This window comes from Triturus cristatus, chromosome 8 (assembly GCF_964204655.1).
Source record: "Triturus cristatus chromosome 8, aTriCri1.1, whole genome shotgun sequence".
Classification (NCBI taxonomy): Eukaryota; Metazoa; Chordata; class Amphibia; order Caudata; family Salamandridae; genus Triturus; species Triturus cristatus.
The window spans coordinates 1,055,032,647-1,055,060,028 of record NC_140591.1 but is presented as its reverse complement, the minus strand read 5'-3'; the positions used below and the strand labels follow the sequence as shown (position 1 = coordinate 1,055,060,028).

General features: G+C 46.7%; 1 protein-coding gene across 1 annotated transcript in view; it reads right to left on the bottom strand.

The window, feature by feature from the left end:
• IL1RL1 (interleukin 1 receptor like 1) overlaps positions 1-27,382 on the bottom strand; it is a 506,285-nt gene that overhangs the window by 85,151 nt on the left and 393,752 nt on the right. The gene's annotated exons all lie outside the window — the stretch shown is intronic.

The following is a 27,382-nucleotide window of genomic DNA, read 5'->3' as shown; positions in this document are numbered from 1 at the left end:
ATTGTAAACCAACTGTATGCTGAAGGCACCTGCAATGTAAAATTAATTATGGAGAAAATAGCAGGAGGGTGCATGGCCAATATGACGCCGTCTTCGAATGCCTCACAGTGATTTAGAGCCCCAAACTGCTTTTTACACCTCTGGATCCTCTAAGTGTGTTGAAGACCTTGGTGGTGTGATACGTGCAGAGGCTATGCTACCCCATTGAAGAGGAGCCCAGACGCGGCTTCTGTGGCCTCCTTGCTCTTGGCCACGTCAGCTGTGTCCCAGCCTCCATTGCAGGGGGTGACCAGAGTGGGCAGTACCAGGCCGTGGGTCGATCCTCCTACTGTGGAGAAGACTTTCTGAGAGACGCGACGGTGCCCTGCCTTCATAGTCAGACTGGCATTAATGGTTCAGCGATCGCGCTCAGCGACAGGCACTCCCCTGCTGCCAGGGGAATTGTGAAGGCACTGTGGGACTCATCTGCCCGAGTAGGAGACTCCACCTGCTTCAGGAACTTATAACGAGGGACTTGTAGACTGAGCACCCCGCCCCCTTTCACTTCAATACTGGGCCTGCAGCCATTGCCCACATTAAAAACTATGCTAAACTGCCTCAGGGAGGCTGTGGATACTGTTTAATGAGGGAGCCCCCGTGCCTGTTTAAATAAAAAAGCTGCTCTGCTTGCCTCTACACTTGCATTGGACCTGAAGGGCTGCACGGAATATGTTTCACCTCACTCTCAGGGGGCCCTGCAGTTGCGGAACCACACTGTGTGTCCCATTCAGGATAGTCTAGGTGGTGATGGGTGTTCTGGAGCTACATAGCTCCCTCAAGAGGTCTCTCGATCTTTAGACCTACAAGTTGACTGACGCTTGACCTCCCTCAATATGCACCTTATGCCCTGTGGCTCTCTCTGTAGTTGTGGTTTAGGCATTAATGCCCATATGACCACCAAACAACCTTTGTGCCCAGGGGCCCCCTATGCTCCCCAGTGCACTCCACCTGACCCATAAGATACAGCCTAGAGGACACTGGTTCACCAACCTCCAGGAAAGCTACTGCAGCCAGTGGGGAGTGAAGTGGCCTGGCTGGCCTCCCTGCTCCGACTTCTCTGACCTGTGCTATATCCGTGAAGGGGAGTATGATGAATGTGACAGCCTAGGGGCTAAGGCCATGATACATGGGGGCCAGGGGATGGTGTAAGTCTCACCACTTGCTTTGCAGTGTGAGATTGACTGCTTGCAAGCTGTATCCGTGATGTCTCTGTGGTGGATGATGGGGGGGACCTTCTGACCGGAGTGCTGGAGACACTTGGTGGAATGGTGCATTCTAAGGCCTCTAAACCCCTGCCCCAGAGGTCAATTATGGCCATGCTATCTGCTACCCTGCCTCTGGTGGATCCGATCTGCCAGCTGGAAAGTACACTTAAAAACACACACAGGCATGATCAAAAGGGTCCTGCAGGCCATACAGGACTCCAAAACTGCCCTGAAGGCTCAACTAGGAGTCATACAAATTGAGAGTGGCATCTTGCGTGCAGACCACACCAAGCTGGCGGAGCATATTGATGCGACAGAATCAAAACTAAAATCAATAGGGACAACTGTGATAACTTTACAAGACCAGTTGCAAACACTCCAGAGGGAGGTAAGGGGCCATACAGCAAGGGCAGAAGAGCGCTCCAGGAGCAAAAATATTAGCTTCTTGGGGGTTCCCAGATGCCTCTGAAAGCCTGTACATGGTGCTGTTCTTCGAGGAATGGCTGATGAAGACAGTGCTGGCTGCCAGGGTCCCGACATTCTTTTCTATTGAAAGGGTGCATAGGATTCCAGGTCCCCCCCTGCACCCTGGAGCACTCCCACTTAACTTTTGGGACAAAGACCTCCTACTGCAGATGTTAAGGACAAAGTGCAATGGGCCCAGGATGCATAATGGTGCAACGATCACAGCTTACCCAGACTACACTACTGAGGTCCAGAGGAAGCGCAACTCATTTTGGGCGGTAAAGGCACAACTCCACACCCTTGGCCTCTCCTATATTCTGCAGTTTCCGTTCCGCCTGCGAATGGTCGACTCCGGCTCCACCCATTTCTTTTCCACCTCAGAGGAGGCCTAGGGATGGCTGATCTCTAAGGGCATAAATGAGCAGCCCGACGTTGCAGGTGATAGCTTACAGGGATGGTACGATGGGAGAACAAAGTGCCTCTGCCACCCACGCAAACCATGTACCCATCTGAAGGATGAACATGTGGCGCAGGAGTCCACTTGGACTCAAAGGTTCGGGTTCCTGGCTCTGTCGTCTCAGAAGAGGCTTCTCTGATCACCCCACAGGGCTCTCCACGCAGAGAAATGCCAGTCTCCTGATGATTTCTCCAGGATGGCTACCCTTGAGTAGTACCGCAAGTGCTGGAACTAACAATATGTTTGGCGGTTTGGTACATTTGATTTGTTCATTACTAAAATGGGGCTCACTACTCTGTTTCTTTAAATTTGGCCCAGATGTAATCCCTTGAACCACAATAACCTATTTCTTCACAGGGCTCGCCCCCCCCAGCACATTTCCACAAGGAATTTCTACTGTTGTCAGTACACACTGCAGATCGTTTGTGTTCTTTGGGACATGGTGGCAAGATGCTTGTTGGTGTCCAAGCCTCAGATCAGGCCATTGTGTTATGTTTCAGTTTTGTGTGTTTCTTTTTCTCTGACTGGGAAATAGAGTTTGAAGGATCCGTGGGGGGAATGGTCATGGAGAGGGAGTGTCTTGGATGCTTTTGTTTAGGAATAAGCACCAGCTACTATGGTCCCTTCCTTTAGTATATTAACCTGGAACATCATGGCAAAACCTATGAGATTATATCGAATTTTTCTTAGACAAAGGCATATTCACATAGCATGTCTTCAAGAAATACACCTTACGATGGGGGAACTTGAAAAGATTGGTTGACGCTGGAGTGGACAAGTCTATGGGAACGTCTACCCAGCTTTCCCCCTGGTGTACTGAAGTGGATATCCCCTGGGGTGTCCTTTGTGATATAGAGAGTATTAAATGATTCAGAAGGAAGATACGTTCTAATCGAGGGCTCCTTAGATAGACGTCCCCTCTCCCAACTCTCTATCTATGCACCTAATATACACAAAGGCGAGTTTCTCCACACTCTGTCTCCATCCCTCCTTCTGAATTCCCAGGCCCCTGGGTTGTGGTGTGGGGATTTTAACTGCATGTATGACACTGTTGGACCGCTCAGTACTCCTGCTCCCAGGCACGCAGGGAGTTCAGGAGACTAAACACTTCCAGCACTGGACCAAGATGCTACACTTGCATGGTATTTGAAGCTTAGGCTACTCCAAATAGACTGAATATTCCTGCTATGACCGTGATCATCAGATTCACACCAGACTTGATTATATTTTTTGCGCCTCATATTTCTGGCCTCTGGTGCAGACCTCGGAATATCTATGTAGGACAGCCCGTCAAGGTCACTTATTGCTAGGGATTGGTCCTGGAGTATGAGGGCTGCACTCCTTCGCACTCTCTCAGACCTGGAGATGCAAATAAGTGCTGCAGAAATTGAGACAGTAGCGGATCCCTAGCCACTATTGGCGAAGCTTCGCTGTCACTATTGCGATGAGGCTAAACGATGTAGGTAAATATGAAATACCGATTCCTAAATACCGAATTTTACCGATTCGGTATTTAGGAATCGGTATTTCATATGTAGCAAAAAATTCGGTAAAAAATACCGAATCGGTAATATTTGTTATTACCGAATCGGTAATACCGATTCGGTAATAAGGAATCACCTTCCCATTCATTCCTATGGGCCTGTAGGCCCATAGGAATGAATGGGAAGCCATTCACTATTACCGATTCGGTAAATACCGAATCGGTAATAGGGGGAGCATATTCAAGGGTGGCAGGGTGTCACATTGACACCCTGTTGCACTCCTGAATCGTGCATGTGTGCACATGTGGAGAACATACATGCCCTAAGGGCATGTATGTCTGCCATATGGCACCTTGAAAAAAGCAAATTGTTGCTATTTTAAAGGTATTCGGTATTTACCACCAACTTGTAGTTGGTGGTAAATAACGAATCCTGAATGCAAAAATGCACTCACTTGAGTGTCTCCTACATAGCCTTTTAGGATTCTGTATTTTACAGATTCCTTAAAATTAGGAATCGGTAAATTACTGAATCCTTAAAACCTGCCTCCTACATTAGAAAGGGCTAAATACCGGTCGGTAACGAGAAAATTACCGATTTTCGGCAGTTACCGACCGGTATTTAGCTACCTACATATGGCCCTAAGTGATCTTGATTATAAGTCTGACCTGGTGCACCACCATGCAGATGGCGATAAACCAGGGCATACATTGGCAAGGTTATTAGGATCAGAAATCCCCAGGACAATTATAGGAGTTGTCTGCAACTCTATGGGACAGATGGTCACTACCTAGGCAGACATCAATGATGTGTTTGTCCGATATTTTGAAGATCTATATTCTCCCCCGCCTGCTCCTTCTCTGCTAGCTATCAGGGCCTTCCCCTTTGCAATTTATTCTTAGGACTCCCTTCCCCTCCCCTTCACTCCATGTGGGTCATAGATATTGCATCATATGTTCCCTTTCAATACCCCCCTCCACACTTCATCAGGAGGTGGCCTCCAGCCAGAAATTTCTACAAATGTTCACATGGTTTTTGTTTTATTAACACATTGATATTTGTTCTTTGGACAAACTGTACACAAACACTATGAGACAATGTTAACTGACTTTTTAGCTGGATTAAGTTGTCCTCTATGCTGAGCCTTCTATCGCACTTCTCCATATCGATTGCCAACAATACAGTTATAACTGTTATTTCTTGTATTGCTCTGATATCACACCTGGGGATGTACGTTTTACTGTCCAGTTTCTCTACTATGTTTGTATCTTGAATATACCAATAAAGATATTTAAAAAAATGGGGAAATTAGCAGACTTAAGGGCTTAAGGCACCTCCAATATTACAGGGATATTAGAGCCTAGGAGTAGTTCCATGGCCATGTAGCGGTAAATGGCCAAATCAAGTTTGCTTATGATCCCTATCTTTTCCAGTGTTACTGTGGAGCAATATCATGTTTGACTTGCATGCTGGCCTTGATGCTGTTGGTTTGGCTGGTTTATGTGTACCAGTTAGTCACCTATGATGACATAACAGCCACATTTTCAGATTGCCAATGTGTGACATTTTCATGGTTTCAGTTTACCTATGAGTGACATTCAATGACCAAATGTGTGACACTTAGGGGCCAGTTCCGATGTCAGATGGACCGGAGTCCGTCCCACATCGGTCAGGAACTGGAACTAAAAGAGCTCCTTTTGTAGGTTCCAGACCTGCAAGTAGGATGCCCTTTTCAGTCGCAATGCTAAACTTAACAATGGGAGCATGCATTCCGAACGGAATGCATGCTTGCATCGTTAAGTGAAGAGGTGCAGTTCATCCCTGCACCCTGTGGGGTGCCAGCCACCGGGTGCAGGGATCAACAGGGGGCACCTTCAATGCCCCCTAGGCCTCCATTCAGCAGCCACGCACCCATGGGGGCCCTTTTGGGGCCCCCCAAAGACAGTTTTCCAATGCCTTTCTGTGTCGGAAAGGCCAGCACAAACAGGCAGTGGGAGACTGCCATCATACTCCCTCGGCCGGAAAGAGACGGCCGGGGGAGTACTGAAGGGTTTCTGGATGGCAGACGGGCTCTCTGAGCCTTTTGGAAGCCATCCAGAAAACTGAGTTGGATTCCTTTCTGACCAAGCCCATCAGAATGGCTCGGTTGGAAAGGAATCCGAATGGGAAGGTCCAATGCAGTTAGGATTGGAGCCATTCCTAACCGCATCGGAATCAGCTCCTTGGAGGGACACTTTCTTGAGAGTTAAACCAAGGAACAAAGCCAGGGCTGGACTGTCCACTTTGGATTATAGCCTTGTGCACCACAGCTAGTTCATGTACTGACCACTAACCACTTACAAGCGGAAATGCTGGAGCTGCCAGAGTGGTCTCTAGTAGTGCAACTTACTCATCAACTGGGACTGCTGTGCTTTCTCTGCTAGTTAAATAGCCTCAATGCTGCTGCTCGGTGCCAACGTCACTCGGGTAGTAGGCAAGCAGAGGCTTTGTCTTCAGGAGCACAGTGCTGACGGCTGTAAGACAATGTGGCTGCACACATTACACAACTGCTTTGCTGAACCCTCTAATTGTGGTCTCAAGGCTGGTGCTCCATCATGCAGGTAGTATTCTGTTGTAGTAGGTAGCTCAAAAGCTCTCTCAGGGTTCTGTGCACTGCTGCAGAGCTCAGTCCGCATTGTCCGTTGAGCTCTGGCTGGTCAGTATGTCGAGTGTCTGCCTTTTACAAAACAGTGTAGCACTCTCCTTGGACACAAGTCCCTTTGAGCCTCCCACTTCCCAAACTGAATGGAGAGCAGGTGACTATATTATCATCCAGGAGGGTACAGGGCCCATACCAGGGGAGGGAGAATGACTGCCTGGGGCTGCTGAGGCAGGTGGTGTACAGCAGGACTTCTGAAAACATTCTGCCTCAGTGTAGTGAGCTCCACCTCCCCAATGGTCTTGTGTTGATGAGGTACAAATCTTGAAGCTTGGGCAGCCGGTGCAGCAAATGAAACAAAACTACCGCTCATTGCCTTAGTGATTGCCCTGTCATTCAATTAGATACTGCATGGTCACAGTGGGGCAAGCACCTTGCTGGAAAATAACAACAGGCAAGGCAGCGCCCCTGGATCCGCATGAAGGAACTGCCGGTCTTCGGGTCCAGATTGGTTGTATTCAATCATAACCACGTGGCACACTCACTCTCACTCAGAGCCAGGCAGAGTGGCTCAGCTTCATTGACAGGAATGTCTTGTGATAATGAATTCCCTGGCCCACCGCACATCACCTAACAGAGAGTTCAGTTCTGTTCATGTGAATACATAAAAGAAGTCAAAGATGCATGCAGTGTTGTGACAGCAGAGCATGCAGCTTCACAGCAGAGCATACACGCTGCTTAAATGCATTGCAGCACTTCGAGCTATGCAGCTTCTAGGATGACTCCTGGGGTGCTCTAAGACGTAACTAATGCATTTAAGTGCGGTAATGCGGACACCAGTACTAAAATGTTTTAGACTAACACCTGGTGTGTGCTTCTTGGCAGGGCTATGATGAGACAGCATGTGGCATAGACAAATGCCGTTTAAACTCTATCAGCATGCCAACAGTTTCTTCTACGAGTGTGAGAGAAAATGGGAGACAGAGCAGTCAGGCAACAGTGTGTGTGGCCAGCTAACTCTGTGATCAGAATCTAGTGTGAGCCAGCTGCACATGACAGCACCTACCCACCCTACCTCCCACTGCATCTACAAGGAGCAGGAGAGTCTTCAGACAGGCCTATGTAGCTGAAAATAATAGTTTTTCTTCAACCAGCAATGCATATCATAAAGTCTAGGCCCATTTACACAATTTTCTCCAGAGGGGAGAGGCCTTTCTAGTGGAGGGAGCATGAAAGGAATGAAATCATGGGTTATTATTTCAAAACAGTGCAACCAATGTGGCTGCACATTAATCCGCTCTAATCCTTGATTTGAGTTTAGTAGGTTCACTGACAAAATATCGATGCAAAAAATATATAGCTGTAATAAATATCGATAAAAAAATATAGAATGCGAAAATATTGACTACCTATACAGGCAAGTACAAAATATCAGGAAAACATTTCGATGTTACAAATATAGTTGTAAAAAACATCGATTTTTATAAATATATCAAATAAAATAATAAATATTAAATATATTAAATAATAAAAGTAATTTTTTTAAAGAAAGTAGATTTAATATAAATTTTAACAAATATAAGTAATGAAGTTAAACGCACATACATAATAATTAAAAAATATCATATATATTTACTTTAAAACAATTAATAAACTATTAATTGTAATTTATTTAATCATTTTAAAATTATAAAAAATATTACAACATATATATATATATATGCAGTCCAATGTAAAACAATACGTGCACTCAGAAGTCCAAGTCAGGATATTTATTCCAGTTCAGAATTGGAATAAATATCCTGACTTGGACTTCTGAGTGCACGTATTTATTTACATTGGACTGCAATTACATGCCAGTTTTTGCTCTACTAGCTGTACGTGCCACCGATCTACGGGCGGAGCTCCCAGTAAGGGCGCCTATACTGTGAATATATATATATATATATATATATTATCTACTGGCGGTCGCCAGTAGATAGTTATAGTTAGGACCGTGTTTCCATAGGAAATCTGAAAATTCTATTTTGAATAACTTTGGCGCCGGTTGACGAATCCTCGCGAATTTTTCAAAATAGGTGGGGCGCTCCGCTATGCTCCTACTCTGAAAGTCTTGGGGTGATTAGTCAAGCGGGAGCCGAGAAAAAGGGGGGGTCCCAAAACGCGTTTTCCCCATGCATTTTTCCATAGGGACCTTTAGTCCAAGGTACAGCCCGAACGGCTGAACAGAATTATTTGAAATTTGGCAAAGAGAAAGTCCTCAGGTCAGGGATGTGCCTTTTGAATATCTGGAGTCAATCTGTTCAGTAGTTCCTGAGAAAATTTCAGTTAAAAGTACATATATATCTATAGGCGCGCACCGTGCGCGTACGGTAAGCATACCGTACGCGCACGCTGACGTGCGCAAGCGTAATTCTGATTGGTGGTTACATGACAGTAAACATTCCAGTCGGTCGAAATGAGGAAGTGTCGGCCGCCATTTTGTCTCTCGCAGTCTGAGGCAGTGAAAAACAAAGCTGGAGAATGTGAAAAGGGGGCAGGGTGGACAGTTCCTGACCCCCTAGCCTTTGTCGGGGGGTCACTGAAGGACCCCCAAGGATGAAAAAAACATTTATTTTTTTCGAAAAAACGCGGGGTGCGCGCACTGTGCGCGCACGGCACGCACAACGCATCACGGGTGCTCGGTGCGCGCGCGCGCACGGTGACGAACCTGAAAATAAAAAATATTAATAAATACATAACTTAGCATTTAAAAAACCGAACAAATTCACTTAAAAAACCATAGGTTTCACACACGTTATAGTTAGGAATTAGCATTTAAAAAACCTTGCAAATTCACTTAAAAAACCATAGGTTTCACACATGTTATAGTTAGCTGGACATTTCCCTGGTAAAAAACCAATGAAATTCCCCCGTTATAGTTAGTTCAGATAACTATAACTCGCGCGACCGCCACTCTATCACAAGGATGATGTCAAGAGTGATGTCATGAGTGATGCCACTGACCATGTCATGAGTGATGTAATATGTGACGTCATGAGCAGTGGATTGCGGGCGCGCGAGTTATAGTTATCTGAACTTACTATAACGGGGGAATTTCATTGGTTTTTTACGAGGGAAATGTCCAGCTAACTATAACATGTGTGAAACCTATGGTTTTTTAAGTGAATATATATATATATATATATATATATATATATACATAGCAATAACATAAAATGTATGAAAAAACATTCCCTTATAAATTAAAACATTAAACTATTTAAAAATCTTTAAACTTACATTTACCACTCCAGTCAGTGCAACAGTAGGGAGAGTGTTGGATAGCAAAGGGGTAAAAATTACTATTCCTACTCCAGTGAGTGCAACAATAGGGAAAGTGTTAGACAGCGAAGGGGTAAAAACCACTATTTCCACTCCAGTCAGTGCAACAGTAGGGGAAGTGTTTGATAGTGGAGGGGTAAAAATTACTATTCCCACTCCAGTGACTGCAACAGTAGAGAAAGTGTTGGATAGCGGAGGGGTAAAAATTACTATTCCCACTTCAGTGAGTGCAACAGTAGGGAAAGTGTTGGATAGCGGAGGAGTAAAAATTACTATTCCCACTTCAGTGAGTGCAACAGTAGGGAAAGTGTTGGTTACTGGAGGTATAACATTTACTATTCCCACTCCAATCAGTGCAACAGTACGAAAACTGTTGGATTGCGGTGGGGTAACAATTAATATTCTCACTCCAGTCAGTTCAAAATTAAAAACAAACAAAATATTACCGACAACAAAATATCGAAAAAACAAAATAAATAAAACATATAGAAAATGCTAAGAATTAAAATACACATATATATGTAATATTATTTTTTTTAAACATATTATAATGTTAAATACATATGACAAATACCTACAAATATTATATTTAATACATAAAAAATGTCAAACACATAAATATTTTTAATTAGAAATTATGTAGAAACAAAAACATTAATTATTACATACATTTACTTTTTTTTTATTTTCTACCCTATAACACCACACAATTCACAACCCCCATCGAAATTGAAAAAATACTTCCATAATTAACATAATTAATTACCAATTAAAGAAATATTATTATTTAAAAAACAAATTAAAACTCATAAAAATTCATAAACTTCCCTCACTTTACCCCAATAATCCCCACAACCCTCACCTAAAATTAAACTGTAAAAAAAAAAGACAAAATTAAAATGTATTTTAAATTAAAAAACTAATAGTATTTACAACTAATTATAAAGTAAGTAAAATTAATTTACTCCCTACCCTGTACCCCTATAAAAGAAAAACCCACTCACAAATAAATATAAACAATTACCCTAATTCAATATCAATTAATTAATTAATATTAATGATCAACTAATTATTAATTATTTAAACATAAATTACTTCCCACCCTTTACCCCGATAAACCCTACAACCCACACATAAAATTAATTACACAATAATTTTCAATTAATTAATTAATCAATTTACATTAACAACTAATTATTAATTAATTAAACACAAAATAATTCCCAACCTTTACCCCTCTGAACCCCACAACCTGCACCTAAAAACAATTGCACAATTACCATACTTAGGGGCCCATTAGGAGGCGGCCGGAAAACCACCCGACCGCCATGGTAGCGGAAAATAACTGCCCACCGGTACCGTGGCAAAACCGGCGGTCCGATTAGAATCGACCGCCCCAAAAAAAACAACGCGATGGTAAGAGCCATCGAAAAAACGCCCGTGGCGGGCAGAGAAGGTGAAATCCCATCCGCAGCATTCGGAGTTGTGGCGGAAACACACCAACCTGCCGCCAGGACAGCGGAGACACCGGCTGGAAAATTAGGATATCCCCAACGGTACTTTCCGCTGTTTCCGACCGCCGCGGTCGCAAACAGTGATGAATGGGAGAGACGGCGGAAGGGCTGTAGCATAGCCACAGCTGCGGACGCTCAGTGAAAAAATGGTGGTCGAAATGAAAATACAGAACAAGGCCACCAAGTGCACATAGAAAACTTGTCCTGCCCCAAAAACACCTAACACAACCCAAAGACACACCGCCATGGCAAATTCAAAAAGTACAAATCCCAGGACAACCCACATAACACACCTGACAGCAATACCCCATTTTGACACACCCACATAGCTGAGGAGAAAACCAGCCCCTTTCCTGACCAGAATCCTTTGCAATACTCCAGAAGCGAAGGGACAAAAACCACAGCTGCAAGGAGAGGCAATTCATCATACCACACACACATCACCACCACCACTACCACCACTTCCACACCTGTACCTCTAAACACTTTGCACATCACACACCATACACATCACCACCACAACCACCACTTCCACACCTGCACCTCTAACCCCTTGGCACATCACACACCATGGCACCACAGAAAATGCCAAAATTCACAGAGTGTGAGTTGAAGGTTATGGTGGATGAGATAATCAGAGTTGAACCACAATTGTTTAGTAACCTGGTCCAACAGACACCATTAGCCACCAGAACACAAATGTGGGTAAGGATATTTGACAAGGTCAATGCAGTAGGGACCACCCTGCGCAACAGAAATGAAATCATGAAGCGGTGGCATGATCTGAAGATAATCGTGAAGAAGAAGAGGAGCAAGAACTGTGAGTTGGTTCAGAGGACTGGCGGTAGCCCTCCCATTCCACTAGAAACATTCACTTCATGGGAGGATAAGGTGCTTTCCATACTGCATCCAGAGAGTCTCACAGGAATAGCCGGGGGAGTGCAGGCCGGTAAGTACAAACAAATGTATACTATCACACTGCTATGTACTGTCTTGCACAACTACAAAGCTACACCCCTTAGGCCCAAGTCCATCCATCTGCACCACAAACCCCAACACAGGTCTCAGAGATGTAACATTGACTCCACCTGAATCATCCCAAAGCTACACAACATTTACAGGGTGGCATGTGTCCAGGCAACCAGCACCACAACTCCCACCAGGCACCTCTATCCCACCCCTGAGCAGGATGGAACAGTCCCCCCACCCAGAAACATGTGACAGCCATTCTATCTCATCAACCAAACTCACAGGTAGGTAGCCATCTTCCCAGGGAGAGCTGTTTGGGGGTCGGAGGCCTTCACCACAACTCCCACCAGGCACCCCTGTCCCACCCCGGAGCAGGATGGAGCACTCCCCCACCCAGAAGCATGTGGCAGCCATTGTATCTCATCAACTAAACTCACAGGTAGGTAGCCATTTTCCCAGGGAGGGCTGTTTGGGGATGGGAGGCCTGCACCACAACTCCACCAGGCACCTCTGTCCCACCTCTGAGCAGGATGGAGCACTCCCTCCCACCCAGAAGCATGTGGCAGCCATTAGATCACTACAAACAAACCAACAGGTAGGCAGCCATTTACCAAGCTCATTCTGTTTGGGGGTGGGAGGCCTGCACTACTACTCCCACCATGCCTCCTCATCCCCAAGCTCAGCAAGATGGAGCACTCTCTCCCACCCAGATGCATGTGGCAGCCATTGCATTGCACACTCAAAACTAACAGGTAAGCAGCCATTTACCAAGGTTGATCTGTTTGGGGGTAGGAGGCCTGTACCACAACTCTCACCAGGCACCCCTGTCCCACCCCTGAGCTGGATTGAGCCCTCCCTCTCACCCAGAAGCATGTGGCAGCCATTAGATCACTACAAACAAACCAACAGGTAGGTAGCCATCTTCCCAGGGAGGGCTGTCTGGGGGTGGGAGGCTTGCACCACAACTACCACCATGCACCCATGGCCCACCCCTGAGCAGGATGAAGCACTCCCTCCAACCCAGAAGAATGTGGCAGCCATTAGATCACTACAAACAAACTAACAGGTAGGTAGCCGTCTTCCCAGGTAGGGCTGTTTGGGGGTGGAAGGCCTGCACCACAACTCCTACCATGCACCCCTGTCCCACCGCTGAGGAGGATGGAACACTCCCTCCCACCCAGAAGCATGTGGAAGCCATTAGATCATTACAAACAAACTAACAGGTAGGTAGCCATCTTCTCAGGGAGGGCTGTTTGGGGGTGGGAGGCCTGCACCACAACTCCCACCATGCACCCCTGTCCCACACTTGAGCAGGATGGAGCACTCCCTCCCACCCAGAAGCATGTGGAAGCCATTAGATCACTACAAACAAACTAACAGGTAGATAGCCATCTTCCCAGGGAGGGCTGTTTGGGGGTGGGAGGCCTGTACCACAATTCCTACCATGCACCCCTGTCCCACCCCTGAGCAGGATGGAGCACTCCACCTCACCCAGAAGCATGTGCCAGAAAGTCTACCACAATGCGACAACAGGACAGGTAAGCCGGCAGAGCATGCACCCCAGCATACCTCAAGAGAAGCATGGAGACATATGAAAACACAAGGCCTGACATCACACAAAAATTGACACAGATTCAATCTCAATTTACAGTGTGCAGACAGCTAAGCGTATGTAACTGTCACAGAAACAGAAGTGTGACTCACAAAATCCAAGGTTGAAGCAAATCAGGGCACCAACATGCACAGCAATGAATGCTCTCTTTAACTTCTATGGGGGCTGATCATGAAGGACCATAGGGAAAGTAAACAAGCATGGTCTGTTGAACAAAGAAATCAAAGAACAGGACAGGACAAATGTATGCATGAGATGACAATGGCTAGTTCATGCGCAGTAGTAACAGCTGCCAGGCAGAGTAATCAGCAAAGATGCTTCACATCCAGTTGTATATCCGCCAGTTGTCAGATGACAACCTTTCATCGTAATACTAAAATCTTCACTTGGGGCATGGTATCCATTGACATGTCACACCATGTAAAAATAATGTATGTACCCCCCACATCATGTCATGATGTAGATCACTGTGCAGACATATAATGTGTGAAATAGTTAAATGTGTGTTGCATTACCTGTAAATAAGAGACACTGAACATCAAGCTTTACCATCTCTCCTTTGTCCCACAGGTGACCAAGAACTGACTGCAGAAGACGACAATATCAACCTGCAGAGCCAGTCTTGTCCCCCGGAACATGGACTCTCTGATTAATTGTCTCATCTACCATCACTGACAAGTCATTGCTTCACCCTTCACATTTCTGTAAATATTCACTCCCCTGTCACATATACCCATTGTAAATAAACACTCCTTACACACCAATGTCGTTGTGTCTGCTCCATGTTTATCACATTATGTGCAATGTTACCCATGATTACAATGTCACAGGAGCACGGTATGTCCGTAGGCAAGGAGAGGCTGAAGGGACCTAGGAAAACACAACAGAACAATAGTCACTAGTCAGGCAGTGGCATCACAGCCAACACACAACACTTGTCATCAAGGTACTCCAATCTGCACACATTACAATGAGCAACAGTACCAACATAGACATCCTGTAGCTGTGCATAACTACCCTGTTACCTAAACATTGGCAGCCAGCACTGAGTCAACAACAGGCTGCAGTCACAAAGCTCACATAGACCTTTTCACCAACAACGACATCAGCAGACAATGGCCCCGTTGTACCTTGTCATTCGCCTTCAAGTGAAATAGCGGTTGATGAGCTGTTGATGCAGGTCAACACCTTCCTTCTCTCCACTAACCTCGTCACTGGACATGAGTTGGTTTGCAGGCTGGGGCCTCGGCTGCTCATCACCGTCTAGGATCCGGGGGATATCCTTGTGCAAGGCCAGGTTGTGGAGCATGCAGCATGCAACAACGATCTGACACACGACGGGTCCTCCCATGGGCATCATTGTAGCGGACTTCAGCCGGTGTCTAGGGATTGCGCAGTGGGCTCAGCAACCAAGGACGGTTGGGATATGCAGTCACCAAGGTGTGAGATGAATGGACCTACTTTGTGATATAACTGTGGCAGAGGACAGCATGCTAATTGACTTTGCATACTCACCCACAATCCATGCCCACTCAGGAAGCAGATCAGCTGGGGCTCAATGCTGTTATGCATGATGTATGAGTCATGGGCCGAGCCTGGAAATTTGACACACACGTGCGAAATGATCATATCCGTCTGACACACCAGTTGCACGTTGATGGAATGGAAATGTTTCCGAATCCTGTAGACGTGTTCACGTGCCTGTGGTGTAACCAGCCCAACATGTGTGCAATCAATGGCACCAACAACCTGGGGGATGTGCCCAAGGGAATAAAAATTACCCTTAACACCTGCCAACTCATGCTTCTTGGGGAAATGGATATATGTGTCCTTGTAGATCATCAGAGCGGACAGGACATCCCATAGCACCATGCTAAATATAGGTTGCGATATCCCACCTGTGCTGGACACCGTGTGCTGAAATGATCCAGTTGCAAAAAAATGCAGGGCCGCCATCACCTACCATGTTGGGGTGAAAGCAGTTGGATATGTTCTGCCAGGCTGCAGGTGAGGCTCCAACATAGCAAATAGGGTTCGCAGGGTGGCTCTATCCAGACGGAATTTCCTGATGATCTCCTCATTCTCCATGTCTGCCAGAACTGTGAAGGGACAATGCAGATTTGGTCTCTTCCTAGTTGACATGAAAGGGTACACATGTCAAAGCAATACACCATGAGATTTGTACATCTTACATTTTGGCGACACAATGCCAACAATGACTGTCATCACAATCGAATTACAGACCACCTTACATGCAGGGACACCTTCAGCTACACCACTCATACACTTGTCCCCTTTCACACAGAAAGTACCTCCAAAACAATATCTGACTATGAGAATGCACAAAGGGATATGGCCACATCTAGCACGAGCAGCCCTGAGAGTATTTCATACTGCATATGTGTGAAACTGCAACACTACTGTCTCATACCTAGCTGCTGTACTTGCCACACCTTCAGGCGTAATTTGAACAGAACACACATCAACAACACAATGAGCACAGTCTGTGCGTAAACAACAAGTGTGTGCCTGAGCCAAGAAAAGTAGACAGTCAAATATGTACATTGTTCATTGAGACATACATCACCGTGATTTTCTCAGCCCTTTCACACATTGACATGTGTACCCATTGGAGAGTCCATCACAACACTGTTCTGTGTACATGTCATTCAATATCACAAGTGACATGTGATGGAGTACATGCCAATGTTCAAAATCACATACACAAACATGGCATGTGTAGTCAGCAGTGGGCTCAATGTTACATTGGCATTGTGTGCACAATGATGTGCCATTAATCATGTGGCCACTGTGCACTGTTGATAACTGCCCATTGGCCATTGACACAGCATGATGTGTCCATTGGTGCTGTCAAAGTGCTCCGCCAACCAATTCACGGTCATTCATAGTAATGTATGGCACCCAAATCGTGGTAGCTACCGCCTGGCACTAGCGGTGTGTCACCACTAATCCCCAAAACGCAAGTGCGGTAGTGATAGGAATTTGAGCATTGCCAAATGAAGGTTGGCATGCTCCGCCACCCAAATCACAGTCATTCATGTTAATGTATGGCACCCAAATTGCGGTAGCTACCCCCTGGCACCAGTGGTGTGTCACCATCAATCCCCATGACACAATCGCAGTAGTGATAGGTATTTGAGCATTTCCAAATGGCGGTTGGCATGCTCCGCCACCCAAATCACAGTCATTCATGTTAATGTATAGCACACATATCGCGGTAGCTACCACCTGGCACAAGCGTTGTGTCACCACCAATCCCCAAAACGCAAGTGCGGTAGTGATAGGCATATACACATGGCCAAATTGCGGTTGGCATGCTCCGCCACCCAAATCACAGTCATTCGTGTTAATGTATAGCACACATATCGCGGTAGCTACCGCCTGGCACCAGTGGTGTGTCACTGCCATGGACCATGCCCTTACAGCCAATGGGAATCGCAATCGGGGTAGCCAAAGGCAATTTTGAAAATCGCGGTAGGCATGCTCCGGCACCGCAAGGCCGGTCATTGGAAGCAATTCAAAGATGCACCACCGCGGTAGCGCATGCCTGGCGCCTGCGGTGTGTCACCACCATGGCCCATGCCCTTACAGCCAATGGGAACCAAAATCACGGTAGCCTAATGCAATATTGAAAAAAGCCTAGGCGTGCTCCACCACTGCGGGGCCAGTCATTGGATGCAATTGAAAGATGCACCACCACGGTAGCGCACGCTTGGCCCCTGGGGAGTGTCAACGCCATGGACCATGCCCTTACAGCAATCACGGTAGCCTAATGCAATTTTGAAAGTCACGGTAGGCATGCTCCACCACCGCGGAGCCAGTCATTAGATGCATTTGAAAAAGGCTGATCTGGAACACCAATTGCAGCAGCTTAGACCACTGAGGGGTATATATGTGTGTGGGGAAGAGCTTCACATTTCCACAGATCACAGAGCCTGCTGCCTGCCACCCCTCACCACCAACTGCTGCTGCTACTGTCTCCAGGGACTGCTGCCTGCCACCCATCACCACCAACTGCTGCTGCTGCTGTCTCCAGGGACTGCTGCCTGCCACCCCTCAACACCAACTGCTGCTGCTGCTGTCTCCAGGGACTGCTGCCTGCCACCCCTCAACACCAACTGCTGCTGCTGCTGTTTCCAGGGACTGCTGCCTGCCACTCCTCACCACCAACTGCTGCTGCTGCTGTCTCCAGGGACTGTTGCCTGCCACCCCTCAACACCAACTGCTGCTGCTGCTGTCTCCAGGGACTGCTGCCTGCCACCCCTCAACACCAACTGCTGCTGCTGCTCCTGGCCACAGTGATGGCGTGGACTGAGAAGATCCGGGTGAGTCCCTTCACCAGTGAGGAGCTGGAGGTCCTGATGGACGAGGTGCTCACACAGTATCCAAGGCTATATGGTGCCCCAAATTTCATGGTAAGTCTTCAACAGTGTGAGTGAGAGTGCAGGGGGGGCACACATGAAGTTGAGCTGCTGTAGTATGTGCCTGAGGGTGTGGGGTTTTGTAATGCACTGCCTAGCATGCTTTCTCCTGGGGGAAGGGGTGTGTTGCCTATTTCACACGTTTCCCTGCCTGCACATCAAGATTTGAGGGTAATGCATTGTCTTGTCAGCAATACAGTGACGCAGCAAGTTGGTAATGCAGAAGTCAGGACAGTGATTGCTTGTGTGAATGGCTGTGTGGGTCCCTGGTGTCCTTCTCAGTGTGAGCCCACCTGGCCTGCACAGTCACCGCCCAATCTGACAAGGACACTTCACTGAATGTAGAGAGTGTTACATGTGTCTTTTTTTCCTTACTCTCCATCAATGAGCCATCTCAGCCCTGTAGATTGAACACGACAGGCCTTGTGAGAATGGTGTGGGTTTGTGAGATCATGTCCCTCAATGTGACATCCATGACACAAAGAGCCATTCACAGGGCAAGGACATTGAGGGCTGCGCAGTGTTGGACACAGTGAGTGTACCCCCAAACATTTATTGATATGTAATGTATGTCTTGCTCTACCTAAAAATGCACAGTAGATGTAGGCAGACTACACATGGCTTTCTGTGCTGGCATCCTGCATGTGTATGAGATGGGCATGTACTGTGTCCACCCTCACACTTGCATGCATTTACGTGTGGTTCTCCCATGCTGATGTACCATGTGAGATGTATTCTTGTCTCTGTTAGACATATCTGTGGATTTGGGATGAGTTAGTATCATGCTACTGTACTGAGGGATATTGGTACATAACACTGTGTCACTGATGTTTTCCCCCTCTTGTCTCCCATGCCTGCAGCTCAAAGTACACCAGCATAAGGCAGTGTGGAGGGCCATTGCATGCAAGGTGCGGGCTCTGGGTGTCTCAAACCGACGGCGCACCCACTGTCACAAGAGGTGGGATGACATCTGCTGGCTGAGCAAGAACGTGGCGGAGATGACGCTGGGGCTGCTCCCTCAGACTGGCAGGTTGGCGCGGCAGAGCATGACACCACTAATGGCCCGCATCTTGGCCATGACACAGCCTTAGCTGGATGCACGTCTGAAGGAGCATCAGCAGCAAGCTAGTGGTGAGTATTCTTGGAAGGGTGACTTTGGCTGTGAGTGGCTGCATGTGTACACAGCCTGGCCCAGCGCTGGGCTATGTGATGTTGGTAGTGTGATGCAGTGGCTTGTAAGTGGCCTCTGTGCTGGGTGCAGCTGTCATGCATTTGCCCTAACTGTACTTCCTAATGTAATTTGAGTACTGGGCATTGACATTGCATTCTGAGTCGTGGGCTTCAGGTATCATCTGCATTGTGTACGGTTATATTGTAGTCTGTATCTGTGTTGTCCCCGTCTGCTCCATCCAGATATGACGGTGGCAACATGTCGTGGGATTCATCCTTGCCCCCATCAGGGCCCTAGTTGTGCTCAGAGCTATTTTTGTGTCTGGTTGAACGGAGCCACCTGCAGGATATTGTGCTGTATGGTCATCACATGGCTCACTTATGCCTGGTTTGCTTGTTGACACGCAATGTTTGAGTTAAAAATTGAGGTTGCTCAACGTTATTGCACAGGGTGGTGTGCAACATGTAGATTTCATCATCTTCAGTGATGCTTTGCTTGAATATGAATGTGCTGTTGATGCCAATGAACTGACCCTACAACTTTCTCTCTCATGCAGCATCTCCTGTGGGCATGGAAGGACAGGGGATGGACACCAGTGGTGAGGCATCAAGCACAACAGCTGGACACGAGCAGAGTGACACAGATGTGACCAGCGCCTCGGAGGGGGACAGGTGTCTGCTTGAGGAATCACAGCCAGAGACGCAAACCTCCGTGTCATCTGATGCCAGTGGTGGCGCATCCATGTTGGCAGACACAGGGACCCAGGTCTCCTCTTCCACCACACAGCATACAGTGCCCACCCTCCCAGCTACTTCCATTAGTGCTGCCCATGTTGGCAACAGTAAGAAGGGAAGAGTGTCCTTCACCCCAGGCACCACTGCCCCTGTCCCCCCTGCTGCCATCAGTGCTGAGTCTGTGGACCTTTTGCACCAGCTGTGTGTGGGCCAGACAGCTCTCCTCAATGCCTTCATAGACCATGACAAAACGTTTGCACAGGTGGTTGCTTTCATGGCGGACATACATTCAGACGTGGGTGGGCTACACTGGACTGTCCAGTCTTTGTCCTCCGCAATGACGGCAGCCCTTCAACTGGCACAATCTCGGAGTCCAGCTCCAGTCCCTTTGTCCACCCCCCTGCCAGTGGCCACATCTGATGATAGTGACCACGCACCACAGACATCAAGAGCAAGATACAGCACACACAGCAGCAGCAGCCCAAGCAGTCCAGGACACAGACACCATCCCCACAGAAAACTAAAGACACGCCAGAGCGCAAAGACAAAAGGCCATTTGGCGACACCAAGGGTCACAAAGCCAAGAAGCAGACCTCAGGGTCACATGCCTCAGAGGCATCCCCAGCCAAGGACTCTCCTGTCCCTAAAGCGTCTCGCAAAGATAAGCAGACAGTTTCCGTGCCCGCTAAGAAGGTGGTACCTGCTAAGAGTACACATAAGAAGAGCTCCAAGGCAGATGCACTCACAACCTCCACTTCCATCCAAAGCCCTGTGAAGCAGGGAAAGGAGAGCACTGTAGGGGTAAAACCTGGTAAACAGGGGGTGGTGGGGCAAAGACAAGGCAAGGCCAAGCGAACAGCTGGATCCAGCATGTCCCCAGAGGGAGGGCCAATGTCTGTGCCTGATGCAGCTTTGGTGGTGAGTATGCCTGTTGAGTCAACGCCACTTGCCATTAATCCAAGACAGGGAAGCCATTTTGACTCCCCAAGAAATGGAAAGGCACCCCTCCACAATCTCCCACCCACACTGTGTCTCACGGCAGCATGACTCCACCTCCATGTGCCACTACACCACCTGGTCCAAGCAGCCCTCTGGCTTCCCAAGCCACTGATGCCTCTACCTCAGCTGGGCCTCTCTCTCCCCAGTCAAGTCATCCAACTGTCCCTGACACACAGCCAGTTCCCAGTCCGACTAACAGCCAAGTCTGAGTGGCAGTAACCCTTACACACCTGTCTCACCCACAGCGGTGCCTGTGCTGTCCATTGTTACCCCCCTGACTGTGTTGCTGACCATGGCAGGGTACAGTCGCACACATTCCCTGTGCAGCTTCTCATGGACTTACTCTGCACTTTGTGCTGGCCACTAGCCTTGTTGTTCAATGCTGTTTGCCCCTTGCCTCTGCAGCTTCCCATGGACTTATTCAGCACATTGGACTGGCCACTGGCCTTGTTGTTCACTGCTGTTTGTCCCTTGCCTGTGCAGTTTCTCATGGACTTATTCTGCACATTGGACTGGCCACTGGCCTTGTTGTTCACTGCTGTTTGCCCCTTGCCTGTGCAACTTCTCATGGACTTTGCACTTTGTGCTGGCCACTGGCCTTGTTGTTCACTGCTGTTTGCCTCTTGCCTGTGCAGCTTCTCATGGACTTACTCTGCACATTGGACCAGCCACTGGCCTTGTTGGTCACTGCTTTTTGCCCCTTGCCTGTGCATCTTCTCATGGACTTACTCTGCACATTGGACTGGCCACTGGCCTTGTTGTTCACTGCTGTTTGCCACTTGCCTGTGCAGCTTCTCATGTAACTACTCTGCACTTTGTGCTGGCCACTGGCCTTGCTGTTGTCTGATATTGGTGCCTATCTGTGCAATATGTGAATAAAGACAGTTTCTCCTGTTGTCTGGTTGATCGGTGTCCTTACCGATTAAAGTGTTTTCTATGTGGGTATGTTTTACTGTGACACATGCTCTGTATTCCATTTCAATATTGCCAATGGTGTGTCTCACTTTTTCTAGTTTTTACAGGGGTGACAGGGACTTCATTTCTTCCTGACTCTGATGCTTGTGGGTGCAATGATGGTGGTTTTCGATGACATACCGTTATCATTATCATTCTTTGTTCGTCCTTTGTTCAGAGTGGGATTCTATCCACAGGATTGTAGGCAGGCTGGCCAGGAAAATCATGTATGTGTGATCTTACTTTATGTGTGCCTAGCAGTGTAGGTGTATAGTCATCTTGTGATGGGCAGTCATCCTAGTCACATGGGTTACATTCAATGTGTGCACTTGGGTGGTCAAGAAGTGTGCAGTGTGAAGGGGGTGACTTTGTCGGGAGTGTTGATGTGTGTGTGCCTCTGCAAAGTCAACTACACACGTGTCACACAGGAGTAGAGTGCCTGTTTGTGTGATTGTTCAGCCCTGTGATTGTGATTGTGTGCACATGTGTGTGTTGTATGTTGTGCACTGTGCAGGGTGTTGGTATGTCCTTGCAGTTCTGGCAGACTCCTACTTGTTGTTTTTGGCAATTGTGAGTATGCAGAGTGTGTGACTATCAAGTCAGTGTTGTGTTTTGTTGATCAGCCATGTGTCTTGATACTGTTTGTGGTCACTGTGCAGACCTTCTCAGCCACACTGACATTGTGGGTGTGTTTTCTGATGCATTGCTGTCACATGGGGCTTTATTGCCTCCAGTATGGCATGTGGTGTGTGGTGCCATACCATCTGTGCTTCAGATGCCTAGCCATTTTAAGTCTGCACACCATCTATTTGTGTATGGTACACTTCTGCCATGTCCACAACTGACGTACACAACACTTCACTTTCATGTCAGCTGTCCCCTTGGGTTGCCTGTGTGTGTGCCTCCCCATCAGTTTATTTGTAACACTGTGCTTTGTTGTGCAGATCTGTGCACAGGAGCAATGTGCCACTCAGGACATTTCCCCAATGGGTTAAATGTGTTTTTCTTTCACTGTTTAGCAGTCATGGTTGCTCATATGCAGTTCAACTGTTTGTGCTGCACAGTCCTCTGGTCATGTTTTGATCACTTTAGGGTCCCAGATCTGTGCATCTGTGGGTGTTGGGTTAGCTGTTTGTGTGTTTGCTGAGGTACTGCTTCACTTCCTGAGTGTGATGTTGTCTGTGTACTGTTTTGATTGTTGTAGTGGGTGTTCATAGTATGTCACTCATATCTGTATGGAGCTGGCATGTTTGGGGTGCACACACTGCCTGTTGTGCATGCAGTGCTGTGAGTGTATGTTGCCTTGTCCTTGCCTGGTGTGCATCCCCTGATGTCCTGCTGTGTTTGCAATGTGATTTATTGGCATGTGCATCTGTTGTGTGTTTGATGTGGCTGTGTGCAGTGTTTGGGCTGTGTTGTCTCTTGCAGCTGACAGATGCTCTGTGTGTGGTGTTCTATTTACATGTCAGTGTGTGTGTTTTGTAGGTGTAGTGTGTTTCATTCAGATGTGTGTTGCCAGTGTGGTGTGCCTTACTTGTGTGTCTTATTTTTAAAGAACAAAGGTCCTTAGCTTAATGATAAAAAATGAAAACATTTCAACATAGACTTCGATAAGAACTATGGTTATTCTTCCAATGTCCAGCCGGACAAGGGAACATTTATTTTGGACAATACAAAAAGATTTGTACAAGATAAAGAGCACGGAAAAAATGAAACAAGGGCACAATCCTGTACCGAGTTTTAACAGAAGAGAAATGAGAAGAAAGCAAAAATAGCAGGCAAAAACTTTGGGAGCAAGTAGTGGCTTACAGTACAGTAAAATCTTGAGTAAGCTCTAACCAACAGAAACCACAATGCATTTTTCACAATGGATAAATTGCGGTACTGTTTTGAAAAGTTGACGTTTCGATCCCTAGCTCCTAATACAATGGGATCATCCTCAGGACTACACAATAAACAATTGCCTGATTTGATTTTTACGCCTTAAAAATTTGGCTCGTGATGTGCCAAAAACAGCAAAGGTAGCCCGTAGTATTGCGTTGAATCACCTTGAATAAGGCTTGTGGCCGTGTCTGGGAGATAGAGATCTAAATCCTGACTTCCAGCTGGGGAAGGCGTATGCAGGAGTGATCCAGGATGCCTAGCAGCAAGCGGTGGCTGCTGGTTAGTTCGGAGCTCAATGGAGTCTCTCTGAGCCGGGACGGGGATCGTCTGGTCTTCCGTTCCTTAGGGCATGATACCTTGAACACCACAAGCCGCAAGCCTTATTCAAGGTGATTCAACGCAATACTACGGGCTACCTTTGCTGTTTTTGGCACATCACGAGCCAAATTTTTAAGGCGTAAAAATCAAATCAGGCAATTGTTTATTGTGTAGTCCTGAGGATGATCCCATTGTATTAGGAGCTAGGGATCGAAACGTCGACTTTTCAAAACAGTACCGCAATTTATCCATTGTGAAAAATGCATTGTGGTTTCTGTTGGTTAGAGCTTACTCAAGATTTTACTGTACTGTAAGCCACTACTTGCTCCCAAAGTTTTTGCCTGCTATTTTTGCTTTCTTCTCATTTTTCTTCTGTTAAAACTCGGTACAGGATTGTGCCCTTGTTTCATTTTTTCCGTGCTCTTTATCTTGTCCAAATCTTTTTGTATTGTCCAAAATAAATGTTCCCTTGTCCGGCTGGACATTGGAAGAATGTCCATAGTTCTTATCGAAGTCTATGTTGAAATGTTTTCATTTTTCATCATTAAGCTAAGGACCTTTGTTCTTTAAAAATAAGTAATTACCCGAGGTCCAAAGCTACCTGTATCGGGTCCCCTTGTTATTTATAGTGTTACTTGTGTGTCTGTCACATGAACTTAGGTCTATTCTAGTTCCTGTGCTTGTGTTAGGTGCGTCCTTGGTGTTTTCTCCTCTCATATTTGAGCTGTCTCCTGTCATTCTTGTGCATGTGCAGGCATGTGGTACACTGTGACACCATGTTGACTTGATGGGTGGTGTGGTATGGCTGTCTGTGTGTCATTGTAGGCCCATTTCTCCCAGTTTGTGTCCATGATTGTTTTGTGATTGTGCACTTCTCGTCTGTGTTGTGGTATGTTGTCTGTGCATTGTTCCTGACTAATGAGGTTGTGCACTCCTGTTCTGTCAGTGCTCCCATTGCCTTTCAACAGTTTTGCTGCACAGGTCATGTCTGGTCTTGTTGTGGTTCTGTGTGTGTTTATGTTGAGTTATGTGTTTAGCTGTTGTTGTTGTGTAATTATTGGTTCAGGCATCCCTGTGTGTGTGTGTGATGTTTGTGGATATCCCCAGGGAGTGTGATTGTTTATCAGTGTATTGACTGGACATTATTGGCACTCTTCTGTGTGTTTGACACTTGTATTGTGTGCTGCAGGTGTGATGGGGGTATGTGTGAAGATTTCTACTTGTGTTTGAGTCATGGAGTGTTGCAATGGGTCCTGTGTGTTGTGCTGCTGACATACTCCTGTCAAGTAGTTGGATACAGATATGTGTCTGTTCACTGTTTGACTTCATACCATTCATTTCATCCCTCTGCCTACACATGGGTTGCCTTGCTGTCTCCCTGAGCTGTTGCACTGAGGTGACTGTGGTTTGACTTCACTCACTGGGCCAGCCATGTGTGATTTGATGGGCCGAGGGTGTTGTTATATGTTTCTTCTCTTGCATGTGATGCACACATGCTTGGTGGTTAGCTCCTTGGCCTTTCATTTGTGTGGACCTCACGTTAGCTTTCCTATATGTTGTGCTCCATTGTTGCTGGCATGTGGTCTGTGTATGTGGCTGTGTGTCAGTGTGGGGTATGTCTGTCTGACTTGGCAGGCTGTGTGTCCAGTAGAGTGATTGTTCATTATCTGTGTGTGTGTTCATTTTGTGCTTAGACTCAGTTTTCTTGCCATGAGTGTGGTGTTGTTGTGGTGTGTGGGTTGTTCTGGCCCTGTGCTGTGTGTTTCTCTGCAGCCACACCTGTTGTGGTTGTCTCCCTGGTTGTTTTGTGTGTGGTGCAGGGTGTGGGCTCACCTAGCTGGTTATTGTGCATGGGGGAGCACAAGAGGGGCACATGGCATGTCCCTTCATGTTGGGGGGGCTAATGTGTGGAGGGTGGAGGTGTGGTCCTGTGGTCTTTGTGCACTGCCCATGCCTGGCTCTGGCCCTGCCTTCTGCATTGTGCGCATGTTTTCAAGTGTCTTCACCACTGCGGTGACGTGGCCGGGACATTACTTAATGATCATTGTAGATGGGTGACCTGGATGTGGAGGGGTGATTTTGTGACAGGTAAGACATGTGTGGGTACACTTGTGGATGTGTTCCTGTCCTCACCAGGATGTCTGGTGTGGACAGGAACCCTATATCAGCCCATGAGTTGTGTGTTGTGATTGTGTGCGGGATTGTGTGTTTGCGTACCTGAGACGTTGTCCGCGACGGTCCATGAGTTGCTGGTAATGTATAAGGTACAGCGCCGGGAAGACATGTAGAGCTGGATCCATTGCGGTCTGGACCGGGTGAAAGGGACCAGGACTCTGGTTTCTGTCGTGCTTCTGTCGTCTCTGGTTGGGCGGTTTCTCCGCTGCGTTGCTACTGGATGTTTGGGGCATCCTGATTTTTACAGGGGACGATACGTCATTCCGCATGCGGTGAGTCTCCATTGGCTCACCCACGGCGGTCGCACTTTGATGGCGGTTTGCGCCGCACCGTGGACGATTGGAAAATGGGCTATGTTTGGCCATACTAATAAGGTGGGCGTGAGGACCGCTGCTGGAGTGAGGAAAAAAGCATTTTCCACAGCCAGCACCGCTGTGCTGCCTCAGCATGCCATACTAACAGACCCCTTAATTATCCATTAATTAATTCATATTAATTAACAACCAATTAATAATTAATTACTAACAAATTACTTCCCACAGTTAACACTATAAAATCTCAATTAAATAAATATTAAGAAATAAACAAATAATCAATAATTTATTATAATTAAATTCCTTCCCACGCTATTCCCCTATAAACCCACAACCCGCTACGGAACTAAAAAAAGCAAACTTTATTTAAAATAAAATTGATTTCTACTAAAAATGTAACACCTATTTTAAAAACATAAACAATACTTATACAAAAAAACATACATCACATAGATTTAAAATATAAACTAAAATACATAACACTAATTAAAAAATTGATATTTTAAGCATCTATATTTTTGCAAACGATATTAATGAGTTCTATATTTATAAAAACAATATTTCTTACCTTAAATTCGATATTCTTGACCACGATATTCTTGCAGTTGATATTTCTGTGTCACGATATTTGAAACTCAATGACTGTGTAAGTCAACAGTTCCATCTCGCTATACTGACTTAATA